The sequence below is a fragment of the Lagopus leucura genome, unplaced genomic scaffold (genome assembly GCF_019238085.1).
Source record: "Lagopus leucura isolate 7727_CA_CO unplaced genomic scaffold, USGS_WTPT01 Super-Scaffold_73, whole genome shotgun sequence".
Lineage (NCBI taxonomy): Eukaryota > Metazoa > Chordata > Aves > Galliformes > Phasianidae > Lagopus > Lagopus leucura.
Window position 1 is genome coordinate 7,384,394 of NW_024962252.1, and position 10,475 is coordinate 7,394,868.

Genomic DNA, 10,475 nt, shown 5'->3' on the forward strand with positions numbered 1-10,475 from the left:
GTTTTTTGATAAAGCTTTTACCATCTTCTCTGCAGGTCTCTATTAATGTAGGTTTCCTTTGTACAAGTAGGAGCTAGTGTTAAACCACACTTCAGGCTTATGTTTGGCCAACACTGCCTGTTAGGCTTTAGAAGGAGGTTCTTCCTAGAGGCAGGATATTCTCATAACTGGGTGTAGGTTTTTCTGTCTATAGCTTTTTCTTCGATTCCCTGGCACCCGGTGGTGCATTCCCTGAGATCACAGGGGGATTCAGGTGACCTAGGGATGTGTCTAGCCCAACATACTGCTCAGAACAGAGTCAGCCATGAGATGAAACCAGTCCAGGGCTTTTTGCAGTTGGTCTTGAAAACATCCTAGGATGGAGACTGCACAGCCACACTGGGTAACGTGCTTCACTGCTTAACTGTTCTCATGAAGATGAAATTTTGCCTTATACGTAGTCAGAAACATTTTGTTTTCATCTTGTGCGTCTGTCATCCTCCCACTGTGCACTGCAGTAAGCAGCCTGGCCTTTCAGTAACCTACTTGCAGGTACTGGAAGACTGCTCTTGGGTCTCCCTGGAGCATTCTCTGCACCAGACTGAACAAGATCTGATGACCGGTTTCATTGCCTGTGTTGCATGGATCTGTCTGAGCTTTACCTAACTCATGCAGTTTTCTGTCCCTGTCCATGTGATCTGACCCCATCTTGTTGCTCAATCACAGTGAGATAGAAGGTTCAGAAGACCTGGGATGACAAGTAGCAGAGCAAATGGGCAAAGTGTAGTCAACTGAACCGTGTTTGTCTTGGATCGCCTGTGCTGTTTTGTTGTTTTGTTCTTCAGTTCAAACTCACTCCTTCTAGGGTTTCAGTGAGCTTTTTTTTTTTTCCTTTCCTATGGAGCTGGAAACTTTTGTTCCCTAAAGAAATGGACAGCCAAAACAATGTGAAATCTTCCTGGATGTTTGAAGCTTTGTATTTTTAGCTCAGTTGTGCAACAGTTCGTGTGCCAATACCCAAACAGTAAGGAAAAAAACAAAAGAACACAGCTGTGTTCTGCAGCCAGAGCAGCCAAACAGAAATGGAAAAGCTTTCAGATGGGACTTTTATTGCAACAGATGCTTCACGGAAGACCATCTTATGGTTTTATTGAAAAGAATGCAAGCCTGGCTGTAAATATGGTTTTCAAGACAGGTCTCTGTTTTTAGGAAACCTTATCCTTGTATTACTGAAATGGTACGAATGAACTGGTCTTTTGAACACTGAAAATTTGAATACTTCCAAAGCAGAAGCAGACAGCTAAGCAACTGAAAACGAAGTTGCAGAATTAGAATAAAATCCTCCTTTCTTAAATTGATTAGTTAATGGGAAAAGGGCAAGGCCTTATCAGACTTTTTGTGTGAGTTTTCAACGTAATCTACACGTGTGCAGGATGAGGATTATGTGCCTTTCTAAAAATCCAGCTTTGATCACAGCACTGATCTAAGTGCATCTCACAACCTTTTCCAAGCAGACATTCTAAGAAACTTTTCAGCAAAACAGTGATTTGTCGAAGACTGCTGACCTGCTCAATGGGAAATATTTCATCTGAGATATAATGAGATCAGTGAATCTTGGATGAATGAGAAGCAGGGTTTCCAAAATGCTTCTTGGATCTGGAGAGCTAAGACAGAGAGCAAAGTAAAACCAGCTCAAATTATATTGTACTGCATGTTTTTTTTTGATTTGTCTAGTAAGGAGGAAATTACTCATGAATAAAGGGAGTAACTGGATGGCACTTTGTAGAAGGAATAATTTAAACTTCCAGTCCTACGTTGGAGGAAATTGTGTCGGTTTTTTTTTGTTTTTTTTTTTTCTCTCCTCTTTGTTATGGTTTACATTCCTGATCTCAGCCATTCTTCTTTCGTAAGAGTTTTGTTTATATTCTTGAATCTGTCAATTGGAGGATAGATGTTTTTGGGCTGCCTTCTTGTAAGTCTATTTATAAAAATATCTCTGCCATTAGCATCAAATGAGAAGCAGAAGTGTTTATTGCACTTGCAGCAGGAGAGCAGCTCATGTGAGCTGAGTTTTGCTAGTTAATGAGAATCAGTTCTAGAAATAATCTGCTCTAGCTCTGTGGTTAAAATGGCACCGTGCTCTTGCCAAAAGCCAATTGAGGGACATCACTGCAAGCATTTCTGCCAGTTGTTCAATTCTGGGGCCTTCCTGGGACCACTTGGGCTGTAGCTCTCCTGTGCTGTGATTGCACATTCAGGCTCAGGAGAGCTGAGCTGCCGATCATGAGCTCGGTGCAGCCATGCATCCTGATCCAGGTTATAGACTGGAGATGGTGCACATTGCCAAAGATGTGCTCTATCTCTTTGTCTTTTGCTCTTCACCAGTTGCTGTTCCTCCGGGGCCTCCTTAATGTGACAAAGTGTGGATGTTCACCTAGGCTGCATATCCTAACTTGCTCAGACTTAATTTTGCAAGAATACTAGAGAACAACAATCACATTTTCCAAAGTCTTTCTTCTTTCTAAAGCATTTCTTACAGAAGACATATTCAAATGCCATTTTATCTTAAAAAAATAAATAAGAGATCAACTCACTTTTCTACATACCTTTGTTTATGGTAAGTATTCATTTCCTTTGAATAAGGACTTCTCAATGCCATGGTGAGTAGCAGCAGCTTGGTTTTATACTTTATTTTATGGACTGTACTATTGGTATTGTTGTTAGCTCACAGGAGTAAACAGACTTTGAGCAAAAGATCACACCATGGCAACCCCCTCAGCTTCTGTTTACAATTCAAATAAATGTCTGTGCCATAGAAATGTATGTTCTGAGGAATTTTCTAAGTGGTTACACTAACTGGTTTAATAACAAAACGATTAATGCGGTAAATAGAAGACAAAGTTACCCTCAGTATTTAAATGGTGAAGCGTTTTATTTTTGAAAGCTGTCAGTAAATCACAGCCACTCACAGTAAGAAAAGGGTATTTTTTGACTTACTGATCACAGTAGATAGTGCATGACATTCTAAGGGAGATTCATGTAAGCACTCAGTAGAATATGAGTTCTTCATTAAAAATGATATAAAAACCCATTTGCTTAATGCATGTGTGTTTTGAAAACTAGCTTGTCAGTTCATAATATTTTTCTCATCTTTTGGTTGAAAAAAATAGCTCTTATCTAAGTTAAACTTCCATTGACAAATACTTGAGAAAAGCTGTTGGAATAAGTGATGCACTACTCTGAAAGTCCCATCTGCAGGGGATATCAGCCTTCAATGGGATGGACATTTTTTCTGTTCTGCAACCGATACTAAGACACTGTTGCAAGCAGTGCTTTGTTTTTAATTTTTGATATGCAAATAGCCAGGCTTTATCATCCTAAATGTAATAATTCCTTACAGATTACACCCATGCACTTTGGTCTTTCAGCTCGTTTCTCATTGCACTTGGCCAATGGAGCGTGGTCAGGGTCAGTATGGGACAGAGTCATTGTTTTGGAAGATGCTTGTATCTGGTGAGGCCCTCACTGGTTTTGGCATGGAGAAGATGAACAGAAGGCAGGAGAATGTTAGGTGTGCGGTGATGTCCCCATGATTTGGGTGTGTAGCAACATGGCATTACGTGGTTGGAATTTTAAAATATCATTGAAGTAGCAAATCTGACATCAATGATCCCGAAATGAATCAGATGAAATGTACCTTGTAGAACATTACTTGTGAAGATTTGCAGATCGGTGATCACCCATGAACTCATTTTGGAGAGCATGTACAGCAGAGGTCCATGTCTGTAGTAATCAGGGGCCATCAGATACAGAATAATACTGCTCACTCCGATGAGCTCAGCAGTGGGGGATCACTCTTCCGGCAGTTTTGCTGGACATGATCCATTTCTCCACAGGCTGGGACTGTTTGATAACTGGTGCTGGGGAGATGGGAAGCCAGTGAGGCAGAATATGTGGCACTGGAAGAGGGCTACAGAGCCTATGGGAGCTGTGCAGTGTGGTGTAATGCAAGTAGAGGTGTTAGGGTAGCACTGCAGCTGTGGGCACTGTGGGCAGTGCTGATTAATGTGGGGGATATTGTTTGTGGCACCATGGGAAAGCTGTTCTTGTGGGTGTGAGCAACAGTAATGATCCCTATCAGCACAGGAAGCTGAGGAGCAAGGATGATTTGAATACAGAGCTGCCAGATATCTCTACCCAGCCTTCAAGGAGGAAATCCCTTGTGGCCAGGATGGCCAGAGGTGCATTAAAAAGAGTGTAATAAGCACATTGAGGGAGATGATTCTCCCCCTCTGCTCTGCTCTGGTGAGGCCAAATTTAGAATACTGTGTCCATGTCTGGGCTCCCCAGTGCAAAAAGGACAGGAATCTCCTAGAACGAGTCCAGCGGAGGACCACAGAGATGATGAAGGGCCTGGAGCATCTCCTGTATGAGGAAAGGCTGAGTAACCTGGGTCTGTTCAACCTGAGGAAAAGAAGACCAACAGGGGATCTGATCAGTTTTTATAAATACCTAAAGGGAAGTGGGAGTCAAATGAATGGGGCCAGGCTCTTCTCAGTGGTGAACAAGGAGTAATGGCCTAAAACTAGTGCGTAAGAAGTTCCATACAAACGTGCAGAAGAACTTTATGGTAAAGGTGATGGAGCACTGAGGCAGGCTGCCCAGAGGTTGGGGAGCCTCCGTCTATGGAGATGTTCAAGACCGGTCTGGATGCCTAGCTGTGTGATCTATTGTAGCACAGCAGGGGAGTTGTACTTAATCTCTTGAGGTCCCTTCCAACCCCTGTGATTCTGTGATTCTGTGTATTCTGTGTATTCCTTCCCTTATTAAAAAAAAAATAATATATATATATATATTTAAAGAATTAGCTACAATCACTGGAAAATGAGTCTTGAAATCCAGGGATAGCAGATCCTCACAGATTCTTCAGTGCTATGCTTGCATAGTGCACATCTGCAAAATGCACAGATCCAAGTTTGTGCCTCTTCTCCCCCGTAACTTCCTTAGATCATGTAAATATTATCTGGATGAGGAAAAAGTCAGGTTTTTAAATAGCACTTGCTGCTATAGAAACCACTGGCTGAGTGACAGTGTGCCCTGTGGTGGAGGCATTGCCAACAGCAGCTCCAGACTAGGAGCTACCATAACCAGAGCTGTTGGTCTTCAGCATGTTAGATCACAAAAGATTCAGAAAACCTCAGATAGTGAGGAGTTGTTTACAGTGCAAAGAAATCCATAGCTTAGTAGTATAAAAAAATATTTGCTGTTTTAAGCCTGTCACAACTTGCAGACCATGTTAAGCCTCTGCTAGTTTGAATTATGGCTGTAACTTTCCCCAGAAGGTCACTCTCAGCTTCTCCGTTTCTCTTCAACTGGAAACAAAAGCCAGCATTAGAGGAGATATATGAAAAGTATTATGTTTACTAAGCCAATCATGATAATGTTAGAATAAGAAGCTATAAAATGACTGTAACTCTGATTAATATTTCTGAGGTCATAGGAGAATTGAGCTGTCTGCTATGAGTAGAGAAAAGCAATCTAGTATTGATCCTAAGAATCAATGGAGCAATCCTGTTAATGCTCATAATTCCAATTTATGTCACAAGAAAACAAACAGAACGAGAGAGAAGAAACAAATGTAGAACATCCCAAAGACATCAGAAGTGCTCTCTGATTAAAGTAAAAAGGAGATTGGATTCATGGTATGGATTAAACCAATAAATGTGATTGCTTTTTTGGAGGCTACACAATCTCTAGATGAAGAAAAAAGCTGCTTTATTAAATTCCAAGTTCTGGACATTGCACTTGAGACAATTATCTCATAAAGATTTATCTGAGGAACTGGTTTGTAAATAAGTATTCTGATGAGATCAGAAAATGGTGTGAAAGAGTAAGTACAAAATAAAGCACTCTTGTCAGTGGCTTGGGTCAATGAACACAAACATGAAGTGTGCATCAAGTGTTCCCTTACTGACAGCAGATGCCCAGGAAATTTGGACAGGACCTTTGAAAAGGAGGAGATGAGGCTGGGCACCAAGGACAGGAAACAAAAACAGCTGTTCCATCACTAACACTGCCTCCAATCCTGCAGAGCATGTAAGGCAAGGTGGAGGCCAACTATTTTTTTTCTTTAGGTAATTTTTCCTTGGACTGCCATGTATTTAACTCATGCAAGACATCATCTCAGGAATGGGCAGAAACATCATAAGCATGCAGAACCAGCTAGACATTTTACAGACTAGCAGAGCAGGTCCCATTTTAGCAAAGCCCCTCCTGTGCTTTAGCCAATGCACTAACCCAACCATGTCCCATCTCTGCTGGCCTGGAGATGTCTTGCAGAGACAGCCCTGTGCTCACCTCACACCAGGACCCTACACAGAAACACACACGGATGCTTGTTGCAGTTTTAGGCTCTCAGTGTTAAGTAATTAACTGACCACCCTTTGGCACTGACGGAAAAATATCCTTGTCTCTACAAGAATTTTGTGGTAACCAAAGCTGTTAATTGCCCTTCCTCTCAATGTTCCCCATTCCACAGAGGCATGCACACTTCTAGAGTGCCCTTATTTTATTTTCAACACTATTCCACTTAGGATGAGTTTATCTTTATTTTACTGTTACTTACCCTTTGCTTCAACAGATATCCTAAACACAGAGCTACATACCTGGAGTTCAGCTCTTGAGGCCATGCCATAAGAAATGAGGGTTTGCAGTTGACTTCTGTAGCGTCAAAGTTTCGTTAGTTTGACTTGTTTGATGTGTGATGTGTAAAAAGTTGACAAAATTTGGCTACTGAGTTAGACAGTGACTTATTTGTAGGTTTAGGAGCCAGGATGATTTTGGGTTCCAAATCTGATGTCCTCAAGGAACCCCTTATCCTATGGCCAGATCCTACATGAGGCTGAAGTGAAGCAGGGCTGTGGTGGGCAACAGCCACGGGAGAGCAGGCAGAGCCCAGGACCTCCACCTCCCCTTTGGCAGCTATGAAGCTACTTCTGCCCATTTTCCATTCCTTTCTTCCAGAATACCAAGGGGTGACAGTATTACATATGAAAGTCACCTTTGGGGTGGGAACAGAGTGTTTATTTTGTCCTTTCTGAGCTGGGTCACCAGATGCTTTCTGAGGTGAGTGCTTGTGGCCCAGACCTGGTGCCACCCAGTGGGAAGTGCAGAAGCACTGCATCCTGGTGGGATTTGGGTTCTGGCAAACCATGAGATGAAATCTCTCATATTTCTCGCACTCCAGAAAGTCAACATGGTGCACACACCCACTTTTGCTTAGTTTTAAATAATCTAGGATTGTTGCTGCCAGACAAGCTAAATTAGTCTTCTCATGTACTCACAAAGCCAGGCAGTAGCAAAGCCAATTCAAGGGGGTTTGTTTTCTTCAAATTTTTAGGGCTTTGCAAGCTGCAGAACTGATAGAACACCTGAAACAGTGTGAGAGAAAGGATTGTATAGGATTATACTAAGTAAGCTCTCGGGTGGGAAGCCTGCAATTATATACTATGTACTGTCAGCACATGGAGCATGATGGGACTATAATTTTACCTATGTTATTTGTTCTTGTTGCCAGAGAAACCATACAAAAAAAGTCAAAGTGCTTCTGCCCTTGTCGATCTCCTTAACCAACTCTTGCAAACAGCATCAGATGTTGCAGTTATTTTCTCACTGAATTGATGTCTCATGTCACATATGCTCTGTCGGAATCAACCTGCTTACCAGTGCAAAAATCTTGGTGTAATATATATAAAAAAAAAAAGGTTTATAATAAATCTATACTGAAGGAGATGGAGCAAACACATTAAATAGAAATAGTCATGCATACAAATGCTTTACTTCATCTTTTCTTTAAAAACCTTACTTACACAGATAGAAATGAGAAAAGTGGGTTGCAAAGTTCAGAAAATTATCAAAGTTAAGGTGAATGAGATGGTGATAATGGTCTTATTGGTGGCCAGCAGTGTGTGCACTTCGGGGAGCTGTGTGCAGGGAAAAACAGCTGCTCTTTGGAGACCTTTATCTCCAACCATGAGCCAGAGTGGGTTTGCTGGCAGCCTTTGGAAATAACTTATTTGAGTCCTCCTCCTCTTCCTCTTCTTCCATCTCCTTCTCTCTCATCCCTCTCACAGTCCCACATGGCTCTGCAGAGGAACAGGGAAATGAGACCACACCAGGGGAATGGGTGAGTATTGCCCACCTGGCAGAGCCTGGAGTTAACATCTTGATGTGACTTCTTTTTTTTCTTTTTTCTGTGCTTTGAGAAAGGGTGCTCAGACTGAGGCATCCATGTCTTCATGATCAAAGCAATTGTTCTTCTCATCCAGAAAACTGAGGGTTGGCATGAACAAGAAGTGATGACTAAAATGTGCCTAAGCTGCTATAGCTGCAATATGTCCCATGCAATCTCTGCTGTCTCTTGTGCCAGCGACCTGAGCCCTGCACCTGAGAACCTCTGCAGAGCTGTAGATCTGGAGAAGAAAAAGCTTTATGGGTCATATGATGATTGTATGAATAAATGCACTGGAAGGCCAGAGAAAAAGCAGTTATTTTGCAGGTGAAACAGAGCAAAAAAAACCAACCCTTTCTTAACTCTAGTGAAAAAATCATGCTTTTTTAAATCAGTTTTGGAAGAATTTCCTCAGGTGGATTTAGTAGGATGTGAAGAAGAAAGGATAACACCTCTGTGCCTGATTGGCAGCCCATAGCTAAATTGTAATGAGTTTTTCCTAATAACATTTAAATTATTCTTCTTCCTACCAAGGATGTGTGCAAGATAGAGCTTCAGTAAGACTATTCCAGCTCTATTTTAAAATGTCCCTGTGCAGATCAACAGCTGGATGTCGAGTGATTTGGGTGCTGGCAAATTCAGGCTGGTGGCCTCTGGCAAGCACGGAGAGATGTCATCTCATAGCCATGTGAATTTTTGGATTTTTTGGATTTCAAGTTATTTCAGCATCTCCCTTCCCCATGTTGTTTTAGGTGTCTCCTTAAGGCAGCCCCGTTTGGAGAGCTGGTGTGGGGAGAAGCATGACCTGCTTATTGCAAATGGGCTTTAGCATAATGTAACACATTAAGTAAATCACCAGCCCTGAGACTGCAGTCACTGCTGGTGAAATTGGATCCTAAATTATTGCGAGACCTGTCGTTACAAGAAGCCATTAAGGGACATACAATATTCTCTGTGTATACCATTTTTCCATTTTCTGTTTGGTATGCAAAGTGTCTCAGTGTCGAAACATAACATATGATTGACCAACAGAGCTGTTTGCTATGGCTGTGCATTTTGCCTGTAATTGGTAACAGTATTGTAATTCTGTGAGTGACATGGAGAGCAAAATGGCTGGCTTCTTATCATCGCATTTCGCTGCGCTTTTGTGTCAGTGCTTGGTTTCTAGCTTAGTTATGCATTCATATAAACATGATCATTTCAATGAAAATTTTATTCAAACAACCTCACAGTGTTTTGTATTGCTTTTATTTCCTTTCATTTTTTCCTTGTATATTACAATAGTCTAATTTTGTGTGAGAACAAAATTAAGGCTCTTTCCAATTCTGACATATTAAATCCCCTTGGCTTTTCAGAACCTTAAGGTTTTTTTCAATATCGTGTTTACCCAGTATGTGTTATTGAACATACACATGTTCTGGACACCTCTGGGCACAGGCATTATTCACAAATACTCCCAAACTGCACAAAAAATGTTGAAACCACCCAAATCTAAGGAGACTTCAGCATCATTTTTGAGACCCCACTAAGTAATGTAGAAAATAAGTGAGATGTAAAAACAAAATAGCTAAAGATCAAATAGTCTTACAGTGAGGAAAAGCGTTTGTAAAAAATGTGATCACTTTGCTCCAGTGAAGGCCAGTGATGAGCAATGATGCGCATGGAAGTTCAGGGAACACAGGGATGTGGTAGCACCTCTTCTAGTCAGGGGCACACAATGCCCCAGGCCTATGATGGGCTTTGCAGATTCTGCCTAAAGTCCTTGGGGAGAGTGGGTGCGTGTGCCCAGATCTGCCATGGGAGCCAGAAGGGATGTAGGGCTTTCTGCTTCCATCCAGCCATTGAGGAAGGGGCACCTCTCATGGAAAGGGGCTGACACTGTCATAGCGTGGCTTGGGTTGGAAGGGACCTTAAAGATCACCTAATTTCAACCCCCTGCTGTGGGTGGGGTCATCTGTAGGCTGTGCACAGAGAAGAAATGGTAGAAGAACAACGAGGGAGGACGCTTTGAAGGAAGGCTGTACGCTTCCCTGTGAATACAAGAAGCTCAGGACCAGCTGAAAAGCATTTCAGTTGAAATGTCAAATTGATGTATGCAGGAAAGCTTAGGACCAGATGCAGTGTCATTATGTGTGAGTTAACAAGAGACCTGTCTCAAAGCCCTTACATGAGTATTCAGCTCATGTAGAAGAGCAGGTTAATGAACCAACACTGCAGACAAGATTTTGAGAGACCATGTCTGATAATCACATCCCAGCTGATTTTA